Here is a 15516-nt window from a genome sequence, read left to right on the forward strand (position 1 = left end):
ATTATGTCATTTTAATCAGGTCATCATTTTATGAACAGAATGACTTATTAGCTGCCTACACCTAATTTTGAAAGCTTTCTCAAATGATGAATATTACATATATGATCACCTCTTAGAAAATTTTGTTAAGTCTATTTTCTTATAAATTATATATATTTTAATCTGTGTAGATTCTTTGTAATAACTAGTCCAGGCTGTCTGTCAATATTATTTGTAACAAATGACAAAAATATCATGTAGGGATAATCTGCTCTAATTAAATAAACTATGTTCATTAATATTTTAAGTATGAGTACCAGGTAATACAATTTTCCATATATAACAAGTGATTATTGCTATTAATCTGTGATATAAACACCCCTCATGCTCTGTAACCCTATTTGCAGCATAACAATATGTACTTAGCATTGGTATCAGTTAAGATTGTCTTGCTTGTGAATAGCATTAAAATATAAAATTTCACTGGCTGAAAAACAGAACAAAACAAAATCAAGGTTTTATCACAATGCAGGTTCCACCTTGAGCCTACATAGTTGCTTTGTTCCAACATCATTATTCTCGGCCTCACTCTTATAGAACCTTCACTATCTGAGACACTGTTGTTTATAATCTCAGAGAGAAACGATAGAGGACCTCACACCTACAATTTAATATCCCAGCTCAGAATGACACCTATCAGTTCCACCAACAATATAATGGCCAGCACTAGTGAGGTGGCCCCACCCAAACCTGAGAGCGAATGTGTGAAGCTCCCCAAGACCACTCCTAGCCTTGGTGATTCCCTAGAAGGATGCCCAGAACTCAGCATATAGTTACACTCATGACTAACATTTACTATAATGAACAGATATGAAGCAAAATCAGCAAAAGGAGAAGATGCAGGGGGTAAAGTACAGGGGGAAACAGGCACAAGCTTCCAAGAGTCCTTGGCCAGTGGAGTTTTACAAGATAGGCTTAATGCCTCCCACAGTTAGTGTTACCTTTCAGAGAGGTTACTCAGAGACTCAGTCTCCGGAGTTTTCACTGAGGTTGGCCACATGAGTGCCCTCTGCCTAGAAGGTACCCAAACACTAGAGTCATAAAAGAAAAGTAGGTGTTCAGCATAAATCATCCTGTTTACTTACAAATCTAGTCACTACAAACCATCTTATCAGATAACTGTTGATTAGGGATACCCAAAGAGCCAAGTGCCCTGCCACGGTCTGAGCTTGCAAATGAGCTGTCCTAAGGATAGTAGCGTCAGGCCTGCTATATTAATTCCTTTTCTGTACAGGTGGTGAGAAAATTTAATCTCTACTGAAAATAACAAGAAAACTGAATTCAGATAAGTATCTCATCTTCACTGCTACTAATTGTAACACTAGGGAGACTTTAAGTATAACTATGAATCTGTAGTGTTTTGACTTCTCTCAATAGTGTTTTAGCAAAATATAGTAATATTGTCAAGGAAAAGTCAAAATATTTGGCAGAAACATTTGTTAAAGAACAAGATTTAGCTATAGGAACCAAAGTTTAAGTTCATAAAGGAAATCAGTGTTAATATTTCATGCTACACAAGTAAACAAAGAGGAGGAACAAAGGAAAAAAACCTCATGTGTTAGAAAATCTGTGCCAATATTTGTATTTACACACAGGTATATTAGAACACACACATATATTTACTTACATATACATAGAATATTTTAGGAAGGATACATATGAGAGTGAAAACATTTGATCCTGTGAAGAGAAGAAAGGACTGGGATGTATAATGATAGATAAAAATTGCTTGTCAATATATAGAGTTTGCTCTATTTGATATTTTTATGTTTTTTTTATCTTCTTCATATATTTTCAAGTATTTTTTTTATTATTCAGCCATAAGAAGAAAACAAATCCTACCATTTGCAACAACATGGATGGAGCTAGAGGGTATTATGCTCAGTGAAATAAGTCAGGTGGAGAAAGACAAGTGCCAAATGATTTCACTCATCTGTGGAGTATAAGAACAAAGAAAAAACTGAAGGAACAAAACAGCAGCAGAATCACAGAACCCAAGAATAGACTAACAGTTATCAAAGGGAAAAGGAAGCTTTTTAATGGTAGCTGATATTGCTTCAAGAATAGATAGATAAAGAGAAGAGATCAACAAACTAAAAAATCAGACCATGTTAAATGCATTACTCAGATCTGAAGACAATACATAAATATATGCATTTAAATTGTGGGTTATAATGCTAAGATAACAGAAGTTTCCATGTTCCTAAAAAAGTTAAAATATCTTTCAGTGTCAACTTTTTTAGTTTCCCAGGCCCCAAAAGAGTGCTTTTTTGCTCCCACATTTCTAATAATTCCTCTTAAACAACAATACTACGTACTGACACTACCCCTCTGACCATGCCATGTGGGGCTAGGCCCTAGATCACTGTTAGAGAAACACCCACTTTGCTTCTCATCTCCATTTTTTCCTTCCACTTTCCTCTTCCCTAAGCAGAACCACCTCTGCATGCATGGTGCCCTGCAGAGAGACTCTTAAGGACTTGGGAATCCACTTATTTCATTGAATTTATATGTACATGTGTACATCTCAGATGTAAACCTAACACAAGCTAAAGATGGCAATCCATATTAAAATATCATACACTCACCCTATAAAATAAGCTGAGGTTTTGGAAAAACGATGCTTTGCAGCACTGTCAGGCTTCCGTGCAACAAAAGCATCCTAAGTATATAATTAATGGGGAAAAAATTACTTAATTTCTAGAGATTAACTTGGCAGTCGACATTCAAAGATGTTCATCTCATGATGAATAATAAGAAAACAAAGGTATACATTAATAAAAATATTGATTTTCATATACTTATGAGGGCATATTTTGTGTGGCAATTAAAAGAGTTTTCTCCAGGCTCCTAATGCCATTGGAAAACAATCAAATATAATGTTAATTTTTAAAAGAAAATACAATTTTTTATTAAAAAATTGCAAAATTTGCAAAATATAAGTATACTGATGTTTAAGAGACACTGGAAAGGAACAGTTATGTGGACAGTGAGTTCCTCTAGGCACTGGGATTTTGAGTGGTTTTTTTTTCCTCTCACATGTTACCTTTATATAACTACAATGATGATGTATTATTTTCAAATTTCTAAAGGGGAAAATAGATATTTTAAGAAGTATGGGAAAGTTTAATAAAGTAATTACAAATGAGAGGAAAATTATTGTAACACAAAATGGTAGCTTTTACAATGGTCAGAAATAGTATATAGTAATAAAGTTGATGAGGATAGTGATGTTTAGAGAAAATACTTAAGAAAATTTGTGCTTCATTGATGGTTGTAATTTCTATACACCACAGTATTTGTAAATGTAGCTTTTAAATAACATCCTTTTATTCATTTTTCTCATGTTCATTAATTTACAGCTATCTAGTGACTTTCAAAATATAAATGAAAAAATGAAATTATTTTAAATTTACAGTATGACACTAAAATGCCTTCAAATATTAAGAAAATTAAAAAAGATTAAAAATGAATCTCACCAAAAGTATGCATGTTTGAATATCCTGCATGCCAAACTCTAATCCTGTGCAAATTAGGGCTGTTGAATTACAGTAGCACATCTTTTTTCTAACAAAGATTGAACCTATCTAAATACTCCTTAATGGACTATTTATTGGACTCCATTTTATAATCATGGTAAAAGGATAGGATACAAACATGAAACATATCCCTCATCTATTAGTTAATCATCGCAACCTTTTAATTTGCCTTGAGGATCAAAAATTCTTCCTTATAAAGGCAAAGGGCATCCTTGAATGTCAGCACTCACTTGTCAGTGAGGAATAAAAAGTGACTAAAGGTAAATTAAATGCAACATAACACATTTACCTTAACCTAAAACTTAATATTTAGAAATCTCTGTTTATAAATACCTCTATCTCTATTTAGAAATCTCTATCTTCCTTTCCTCCCATCCCAACCACCTGAATATGTTCTGTGTTTTAAAACATAGATTAATGTGGAGTAGAAGACAGAGACAGACAAGAGAGAGAATCTCTTGTCATTTCTCAGTGTTTAAAGAGAGGGCAAGCATCAGGTGTAATAATTTAGAGCAGAGTGAAAACATGTTTCATTGTGTTGGACAGTAGGGCTATTGTTTGATGGAAAGCTTAGTAACCACAGTGTTTATGTTCTTCCACTAAGAAGAGAAAATGATGACACTGAACTCTGAACCTGGACCTGACGTCTTCATCGCTGATTTATAGTAATGACTGTGGAGGGGAAGGTCACCGTGCTGAATAAGCAGCTAATGTGACTCACGGAGAAGGTCATTTATGTATACTGTAACTTCTCGTCATTTTAGGAGCGGAGAGAACTTGGAAACCAAAGCTGACATTTTCAGAGAATTATTACAGTGCTAGAGTTCAAAGTGTTTATTCTTGATACCTGGAAAATAAAGTGCCTCTTGCTCTGAAGTTTCCAAACAAGATTGCTGTACTAAAGTTTAATCAGCATTCAGTCAAAACCACTCTTATGGAGGCTGAGGCTAAATAACTGAACTTTAAGATTCCTCTCCTTAGGCCTTTTCTAACAAAGGCAAATTAAAGTGGGGCGTTAGGACGAGGGAGGACTTGAGTTTTATTCTAAAATGTTTCTCTTCAGCATGGCAAACATAAACAGCATTCATTGTTCCATTCTACTGCCTTCATTATATTGGTAATCATAGACTGCCAACTTCTCTGGACACTCTCAGTCCAGAGTTCTGTACACACACACACACACACACACACACACACACACAACACACCTCACACATCACATTAAAGTTAAAACTTGGTTTTCTTTCCAGAATATAAGCAGTTACTTGGCAATGGCTTTCCTGGCTACAGATTTCAGCATAGCAATTTAAAGCTAATGAAAAGACAAAGATAATGAAGAAAAAAGGATCACAGAAATGACAGAAAGAGTTGCACTTTTCTTCTTTTCTGTTTGTTTTCATGTATCTTCAATAGTCCACTAACTGTTAGTGTCATCTTACTTATAATTAGTTAGAAATCCTTAATCAAAGTAGTCAATGAAAGAAGGCCTGAACACTTTAGATTTTGAAGTTTTTACTAAACTGTAATTATTCAAAACAAAGTCCACAAACAAGAAGGTATTGAAATATATTCTTTTAAAAGCAAGAATGAAACTGAATGAATTAATGATGAGAAGTCAGTTTACAAAATTTAATTTTGAAGATTCTATAAGTTTCCATATTTCACACTACAGTAAGATGGAACTCCTGTTTTTAACTGGATATATTTATTTATAAGTGAAACCTTAAGAAAACAAAAAAACCCTATAATTTTACAGCATCTATATTTTTTGTCTAAAGACTCATTAATAGAGACAAGGTATTTCAGGAATCTTGCTTCTGATAACTTGTGAAAATTGTGTTGAAATATTTATTAAATACTAAATATGGAAGTAAAATATCTCCCATTTAGAGAATTTGCTCTAGAATATTCTCTCAAGATATGGTCTTTCAAGAAGACTCAATTAAAGATATCAACAATTTCAAATTTATTAACCATAAAATAAAACTTTGAAGAATGACGCAGGACACAGTTTCTGAAAACACAAAAATAATATGTTCATATTGAAAAAAATGCATCCTTTAGAAAAATATTGACACAGTACTAGAGACAGATGGGGCTAAGAAACTGGTTAAAGATATGCATATGTCCTAAGAACAAGGATACATCTGAGTATGTTCAGAAAACTCACTGTAAAGTTTTATGTTTTATTTTGCTTTAATGTACAGGTATGTTATTTTTATTTCTTTAGAAATAATTTCATATTCAAAAGTGTTTTGAATTAAACTATTCTAAAAGTCAATCTACTGTACCTATGGTTAAGAATACTGTTGTACATTTAAAATTTATTAAGAAAGTAGACACATTTTGTGTTCTTACAATAATAATTTTTAACGCAATTAAACTATAAGGAAATCATTACCCAATCTCTTACTCTCTTTCTCATTCATCCAATATTTTAGTGCTTCTGACAAATCAAATTCACATTCTAAACAAAATATTTCAGGGTGGTCTCACATTACTTTTCAGAGACTCGTAATTCCCACTTGTAGTATTTATTTTCAACCACTGTTAAAAAACAAATCGCAAGACCTCTCACTTAGCAATCACAACCACACCACAGCAAAAAAAAGTACTGCGTAGTATAAACGTGGGGTCCAATCCTGAGTGCTTTACAATTTAATGAAATAATCACCATTATTACATACGCTTTGTAGCTGAGGCCCTTGAGGAACAGAGAAGCTAACTAATTAGCCCAAGGTCACACAGCCCATAGGTATAGGAACCAAAAGGCAATCCAGGGCAGACTGCCTCAGTTCTAGATGACTACGGGATACTGTTCTTTACATAACTAGTCTTGTAATTCTGCCCTAAATTATTTCATAACTACTTCACAATTTTATCTTAATACCACTTGACTTGAAGCTTTATAAATACACAAATCAGGCTTTACAACTTTTATCATTTTCCATTCCCCTTAACAGGTAATACACAGTTATGTTTGTTTCTAAATGTAGTCTGGCACACCTCAAGCAGACAAAATTATTGGTGGAATGGCTGATTGGCCTTAAAAGCTGAAATATAAATAGACTCATGAAAGCTACGTGAGGAGAGTTTTTTTTATTTAGTTATTTCATAATTATTTTCTGGTTCACTTGCAACAGTCCAGTGGGGAATTGGGGAAGAAAAAAATAACAATCTTTCAACAATCCACAATTTAGAGTACCTGACTGAAATTCAACTCTCTAAACTGTCCATTATCTATTAATCATAAAATACTAGCCTTAGTTGAAACAACAGAAGTCATTTAGCTTAATCTTCTCACAGAGACAGGATAACTTATCTTGTAAATGTGTTTTATTCAGGTGCATATCTGTTCCTGGAACAATAGTTTTTGAAAAAAATATTTAAAATTACAGAGGTAAAAATTCTTTCTTTTCATAATTTTCCTTCTTAAAAATTTTTTTCTTCAATGTCATATTCTTTTTTAAAAAGTACTCTAAAGGAAGTTTATTACAGAATAGTGATTTTTTTCCTTTTGATCAGTCTCATAGTATCAAAGTTTCTGCTTCTGAGGTTTTACAAAATCCTCCAGTTTCAGAATACCAATCATCGATAAGGCATGATCATAATGTGTACAAACATTTTTGATATCTTTTAATCTATAACTCTATTTCTAGGGTAGTCTGACTATATGTTTATAAACGGATGTTGTTTATAATATTTTTAAATGAATACAGTTTTGGACTTTTGTATAATGCACAATAATAACAAGAATTATTTGCTAAATCATTTGCTCTGCAAGATCATTAAATTTTGTCAAATATGGTAAACTGAGGTCTGATTATGTCTGTTATGTGCCTAAAATATCCTGTAGATATATTCACTTTACTAAGTATCGGACAATCTCAAATTTTCAGTTCCTGAGTGAACCAGAAATCTTTTGGCCATAAAGCCTCTGAGAAAAAAAAAAGCATCTGGTCTTAGTCAGAATGAGCTTGATTCAACATATATCTGTTCCTCTACTAGAGATAATCATTCATTCGTCTATGTGAATTATAGGTGCCTGACTCCACATTTTTTTTTAATGCATTAGAGGTCATTATATCGCTATTAAGATCCATGTTTGCTGTGAGAAATGTACTCAGAAACTAGGGATGCTAGAGTAAAATGCTTATTCATTAAATTACTGACAACATTAATTTGGATGAAACGGCTGGCATCTAGGAAAATAGGGTAAAATTTCAAAACTTGACAAGTTGAAGTGTAGGAGGATGTCAACAAGGTAAGCTTTAGTACCAAGGTCAAGGGAAGCTAATGCACCAAGAGGGAAAACCAACTGCACAAATACAAAAAGAGAAGATAATATTTGCGGACAGAAGATCTAAGCCATTCAGTGTTCTATGAGATACCGGATGTGGCATGGACTGTAAGAAGACATCAAACTGAGTATTTGGAAGACCTTCATTCATTCTCTGACAGTGACTGAAAATCCCTTCTGTTATGGATTATGTGTCTGTGTCCCCCCCAACCCTCCAAATTCATGATGTTGAAGCCCTAACTCACAGTGTGCAGGCATCTGGAGTTTGGACGTTTGAGAGGTAATTAGATTTAGACGGGATCATGAATTGGGACCTCCATGGTGGGATTAATCTCCTTATAAGAACAGGAAGAGAGACCAGATTTCTCTCTCTCTTTCTCTCCCTCATGTGAGGACATAGTGAGAAGGCAGCAATCCCAGACAAGAAGAGGGTTTCATCAGGAACTCAAACGGCTGACAGCTTGACCTTGCATTCCCGGAACTACAAGAAATAAATGTCTGTTTGAGCTATACCCAGTCTCTGATGTTTTGTCGTAGCAGCCTGAGTGATAATCAAAAATATATATTTGGTCTTTGTTCCCAGTTCCTGACAGTTTCCAAAACTATTGGAATTTCTTAAGTGATAGTGGTGATGGAAGCTTCTATTGTTATTCACAGCAAGCCTCTTTCTACCGTACTTTAATTTATGCTAATAGTGTGACTCTTTATGGGCTCCTAGATAGCTTCAGGATGGTGACTGGTTGCTAGAGAAACCACCATGTGATTAGGAGGCTGGAATTTACAACCCTAACTACAGATATCCCAGGAGATGAGAAAGGCTGAAGGTTGAATTCAATCACAGCCAATGATTTAATCAATCAAGCCTATATAATGGATCCAAAAGAAAAAGCCCTAAATGGTGGGGTTTAGAAAACTTGTGAATGGTGAACACATCAAGGTGCTGTTAGGGTGGCATGCTTAGAAAAGGTGCACCCCTCCCCCCTGCTTTTCCTATCCACCTTTTCCATTTAGCTGTTTCTGAGCTGTACCCTTCATAATCAACTGGTAAAGGTGAAATGCCTCCTTGAGTTCTTCGAACAGTTTTGGAAAATTACAGAACCTGAGGAGGGATTGTGGAAACCACCCAATGTATAGCCAGTTGGTCAGAAGTATGGGTGACTCAGACTTGTGATCAGCATGTGAGGGGGGGGGGCAATCTGTGAGACTGAACTCTTAACTTGGGAGATCTGTAATAACTTCAGGTAATTAGTGTCAGAACTGAACTGAATGTAGGACACCCAGCTGGTGTCAGGAGAATCCGAAAAGTCAGCTGTTGGTAGAGGAAAAAACATTATCTTTGACATCAAATGTGTCATGAGTAAAAACATTTCAGAAGATACCTTTCTAGGCTGTTTGTTCAATGAATTAGCATGACTGCTCTTTAGCAGACAGCACCTCAATTCCTACTTTGGCCAATCAGAAGCTGAATTTCTCAGTTCAAAAATGCAAATCAAGAAGCTGAAACTGTATTAAGTTAGTACTATATAACAGACTACATCTTTATGATTTGCTGTCTCTTTTTGACATAGATGATTTATATCAGAAATTGTCACAAAAAGAAACAAATACTTTTAGACTCTTTTATATTAATGAAATACTTTTTATAACTGATAAACCTTAAAAAATAAAAAAGATAATGAATGTTATTTAAAATAAAAGGCATATCTTTACAGTGTAATGCTGCATTGAACACTGATTCGCAGTTCTTGAAATCATTAAGTGTTTTTGTCCCAGTAATAGGAACTTCTACATGTTGAGACCTTTGACCTACCATTAAAGTAATGTGCAGATGCAATAAGAGACTGAAGAGGGACTTGTAGACCTCTTGGAATGGATCAATAACTTTTTGAGGATGGTGGCTGCAAATAGCCTGTGGAAATGGTCGTGAAAGGAATAATCACTTTGAACACCTCCCAAGAATAGAAGGCATCAGGGACAGATCCAAATAGCAGACATAACAGCATTATAGGAACTAGTTGAATAAGACCTTTCATATCCTCCTTTCCTTTTCTCTCTCCTAGACATTCCTGCACCTCACCCCTACCCCCAAATGCACATTCCTTAGTTTTGTCAGAAACCATGGCTTGAAACCTGGGAGAAAAAAAAATGACAGAAAAATCCTTCTTTCTATGAAAAGGATGATGAAAAAAGAAGCCCATCACGCAAGAGTTTACTGAAGGCAGGACTTAGCTGGAGAAGGGAAGAGGTCTTAACTTTAAGTCAAGAGCTACATCAAGACTACTAAATGAAAATAGATATTTGATTACTGTCTGGAGATATGCTACTACGAATTGACTGTAACTAATGGGAGTTCCCTAAGTCCATCAAAAGTAAGGGGAAAGGCTAGTCCCAGAGAACACAAAGATGCAAAGGGAAGAAAAATAAAGTCCCTTCATGATTACATACTAAGAATAGTGATTGCTTAAGTAAGAATTAAAAGAACCTCCTCATAGCCACGAACATACAATGGGGAAATGACAGCCTCTTCAACAGCTGGTGTTGGCAAAACTGGACAGCTACATGCAAGAGAATGAAACTGGATCACTGCCCAACTCCATACATGAAAGTAAACTCAAAATGGATCAAAGACCTGGATGTAAGTCATGAAACCATAAAACTCTTAGAAGAAAACACATGCAAAACTCTCTTGAATATAAACATGAGCAACTTTTTCATGAACATATCTCCTTGGGCGAGAGAAACAAAATAAAAAATGAACAAGTGGGACTATATCAAACTAAAAAGCTTTTGTACAGCAAAGGACACCATCAGTGGAACAAAAAGACATCCCACAGTATGGGAGAATACATTCATAAATGACACATCTGATAAGGGGTTAACATCCAAAATATATAAAGAACTCAAATGCCTCAACACCCAAAAAGCAAATAACCTGATTAAAAATCAGGCAGAGGATCTGAACAGACACTTCTCCAAAGAAGAAATACAAATGGCCAACAGGCTCATGAAAAGATGCTCCACATTGCCAATCATCAGAAAAATTCAAATTAAAACCACAATGAGATATCACCTCACACCAGTCAGGATGGCCAACATCAAAAATCTAGGAAAGACAAATGCTGGCAAGGATGTGGAGAAAGGGGACCCTCCTACACTGTTGGTGGGAATGTAAATTAGTTCAACCTTTGTGGAAAGCAGTATGGAGGTTCCTCAAAAAACTAAAAATAGAAATACCATTTGACGCAAGATTTCCACTCCTAGGAATTTACCCTAAGAAAGCAGGATCACAGATTCAAAAAGACATAAGCACCCCTATTTTTATCGCAGCACTATTTACAATAACCAAGAAATGGAAGCAACCTAAGTGTCCATCTGTAGATGAATGGATAAAGATGATGTGGTACATATACACAATGGAATATTATTCAGCCACAAGAAGAAAATAATTCTACCATTCGCAACAACATGGATGGAGCTAGAGGGTATTATGCTCAGTGGAATAAGCCAGGTGGAGAAAGACAAGTACCAAATGATTTCACTCATCTGTGGAGTATAACAACAAAGCAGAAACTGAAGGAAAAACATGGCAGCAGACTCACAGAACCCAAGAATGGACTAACAGTTACCAAAGGGAAAGGGACTGGGGAGGATGGGTGGGGAAGGAGGGCTGAGAGGATTAAGGGGTATTATGATTAGCACACATAATATGGGGAGCACAGGGAAGGCACTATAGCACAGAGAAGACAAGTAGTGGCTCTACAGCATCTTACTACAGTGATGGACAGTGACTGTAATGGGATGTGTGGTGGGGACTTGGTAACGGGGAAATCTAGTAACTACAACATGGCTCATGTGAAACCTGAGTGTAAGATTGTATATCAATGATACCTTTAAAAAAAGCCTCCTCACACCTGGTATTGCCCAAATACTTAAACATTCTGTGTGTTTGTGTGTGTGTGTGTGTGTGTTGGTGGGAGGAGTTATCCACTTAACTTCTGTTGTGTTTGGCATGATTACGGCTAGTTTATTCTAGATTGTTAAAAGAGACTGAGACATATCATGTAACTTGCCTAGTCTAGGATTAACAGAAAACTCAGTTAAAATTAAATTTCAGATGTACATTGAATATTGTTGGAGAGGAAGACATTTTCCCTGTCCCTCAAAGTTTGTCCAGCTGGTTTATGAAACAAATTGACATAAATTAACAGCAGAAAAAAAATAAAGTTTAACTACATACATATGGGTAAGCCATAGACACGAATTCCAAACAGTCAGGGAGAATGAGGTATATATGTCATCCTGAACCAAGGAGAATGGGGTAGAGGTCTGAGACTTCAGTGGAAAGGGGAGCAATTCACAGGAACAAGAGAGAGTAAATGTTTGATAAACAAATGTTTATTGGGCCACACAGAAAAAAGGTGGGGGGCACAGAGAGGAATTTTAACAAAAGTTAACCATACCCTCCTTGTCTAACTAACCTAGTTCCATTTTAATGTAGCTTTCTATGATGATTGGTCTCTTCCAGGAGCAGATCCTCTATCCGAATTCTTTTTACGCCGTAAAGTTGGGGGAGGGTCTCAGTTTCTTCCTGAGCCTTTTAGGCCCTGGCAGTTTTCAGCTGTAAAATAATTTACATGTCAAAATGACACATCTTGGGGTAGCCTATACTTGGCCCCTAAAATACACATTTTTTTTATACAAGTATATATTGTGCAATACTTGGGACATTCTTATTCTAAACAATTATCCGTTGGTGAACTGAAACTCAAAATTTAACTGAGCATCCTACATTATCAAGCAGCCCTGCCTCAATCACAGGTCTAGTAAAAAATTCCCAGAATCTGTAATCAGATCTGTATACATTTTGTCCTTGTAACTCTATGGTGTCCTTTCAGAGACAAAAATGGCAGGTTGATTGTTTCTTTGCACCATTAAATCTCAGGATCTTTCCCTATAGCTTTGGTTTGATTTATCCCCAATATGAAATGCTGAAATCTACTGTTGTTGACTTTCTATATGGTTCTTATGGACCCAACAGAATAACTCACCCCAAAGACATGAAGCATGTAGTCATTTCTATTTCTGTGGTTGTTTATTATTCCCCCTATGTTAAATGCCTCCAAATCTTTGGCATTTTTCCTAACTCAACAACTGTGCTTCCTGGTGCTTACTCAATTTGCATTTTACAAGCCTTTAGCTTCCCGTTCCAATCACATATTCTGAGCCAGTGGTTTTCCAAGCTGATTTTACAGAAAGTGTTTTCCTTGAGAGGAAAAAAAAAAATGTGAAACTACTCTGGGCAAGAAAAACGGTATAAGACCTATTTAATACATTCTATTTTCACCATATGTTTTGGGATAAAAAATAAACAGATGACTTTTACTTGGTTGCTTCATTGGTTTTAATCTTGTCTCTTGGGAGTAAGTTATCAAAGAATTCAATTTTTGGTGCCCCTTCTCCCATAATGTATTTTATTGTAGGGAACATTGAGCTTCCTATGGTCAGGATCCTCACCTGACATGAAAACACTTGATGATGTAATTGGCCTACTGATAGGCTACTGCTTACACACCCATTGGCAGTAAGCCATCATTGCTTGTGTTGCTACATAAAGAGCTCTGTGTATTGCTCAGAGGCAGAGGCTGGAGCAGAAGCAGAGACGGAGGTGGACTTGCTGCATGCAGACTGCCAGATGCAGATGTGATTCTAGCCCTTAACCTGCCACTGTGAGAATAAAGTTGGGTATAAACCCTTTTACCCACAACATTCCATTGTCGCTCTTCAATCTCACCAAACCTAGAGTGAACTTGCCTGGAGATGGGAACCCCTCCTGGCCTGGAGCTACAATTATAAAGGTAAAACCCACAATACATGGGGAAATTAAGGAAGTTCAGAGTGTCGGGAAGCAAATAAAATGAAGTTAAGTCATAGGTTTTCTCTGGACATTTTACTGATTTCGGGTGGGGGGGATTTAAGTGAAGGTTATGACAGAGAGCTGAAATATCCCAAATATGTAGGAAGTAGACTTTTGAACAACATAATTTTTGAGCCTGGTAAAAGCACTATTAGAGATCCACTTAGAGAAATTCAGGCAATTACTGAGAATTCCCCTGTGGATACAGCAATGGACCAGAGCTTAGAAATGTTCTAGCTGAGGAATATGTGCCTAAAGTTTTCATCAAAGAAAGAAAAACAGAACGGATTAAAATAATACATTCTGTAGGGGCTAAGGGCAGGCCTCCTTGGGTCAGTTTTAACAGGCTGATTTCTTGTTGAGCTGAAAACAATCAGGGCCCAAAAGACTCATAAAGAAACTTTGACCTCCCCCGACCGCATAAATGTTACAGCTCCAGGAAGAGCGCTACCACCATAGGTAACTACATCACAATACGAACTAGGGGGGATACACAGGGAGGAATGGGGCAAAGTCGGTTACAGTTCCTCTCTGTGCCCCCATTGTTTCTGCGTGGCCCAGCAAACACTTGTTTATCAAACATTTACTCTTCCTATACTTGTGAATCGCTTCCCTTTTTTTTAAAGTCTCAGACCCCTACCCGCTTCTCTTTGGTTTGAATGACGTATATACCTCCTTCTCCCTGGCTGCCTTTGGAATCCATGTCTATATCGTCCCCATATGTATGTAATCAAACTTTGTTTTTTCTTCCTGTTTATTTGTCTCTTGTCAGTTTGATTCTTAAGTCATCTAGAAGAATGTCCAGGAGTAGAGGAAATTTCTACCTCCCTGACAGTGGTAAATATGTTTGCTTTGTTTATCACGAAAGTGTATGAGAGAAAGTATGTCATGTGAATTATGGAAAGAAAAATTAGATATTTGGTAAAGAGAAAACACTGAGGGAACTTGGAGTAGTGAAAAAATAACACTCTTTGTCTTGAAGAAATTAATTTAAATGTATAAAAAGAAATTTTAGGCTAGATAGGAGGAAGTAGGGGTGTGCTTAGGAAACGCACTATCTTTAATTTAGTCTCAAAGGCAGGACTTCGTTCCTTACTCAGTAAAGTCTTACTGGGCCTCTGTTACTCAAAGGCGTTATCAGTTTCTTACTTTATAGAGTCTGGAAAGAGTTAGCTTTTCTGGATTTCTGAATTCTTTCTATTCCCTTTCATTTCTGTTTGCAGACTATGCAAATCTTTACTGATCTCATTTCTCTAATACCTTGTTAAAGGCATAAAGTAAAAGCTTAGCTTTTTACTTAGCTGGCTATTCAATGCAAAAGAGCTTATTATTTAAATGTTGGTATCTTGAATTGATAAAGGGGGAAACATTTGCTAAAGAAATCAGCCAATGCTGCTAGTCGGGATTGTGTTTCTTTGCTTTCTGCAGAGCTGGTCTACCAGCACGACACACACGTTGTTATAACTTGAAATTAGTTTCCAAGGAAGGTTATACAAAATACATTGTGTGCGTTTTAAGAAAGAGTGCTATAGACATCTCAAATTGTTTCATAATTAATAGTTCAAAAGTCAAAACAGTTCCCTCAGTAAAACTGTACCTGTACTAATTAGTTCGTGAGGGAAATTTTTCTAAATTTTCTCATTAGATTTAGATTATATCTGATTTTTTTTTAAAGGTAACACTAAAAGACTTCAATGTTTCTTGAAAGAGGAGAAATAAAGCTA

Source organism: Manis pentadactyla, chromosome 10, assembly GCF_030020395.1.
Source record: "Manis pentadactyla isolate mManPen7 chromosome 10, mManPen7.hap1, whole genome shotgun sequence".
Classification (NCBI taxonomy): Eukaryota; Metazoa; Chordata; class Mammalia; order Pholidota; family Manidae; genus Manis; species Manis pentadactyla.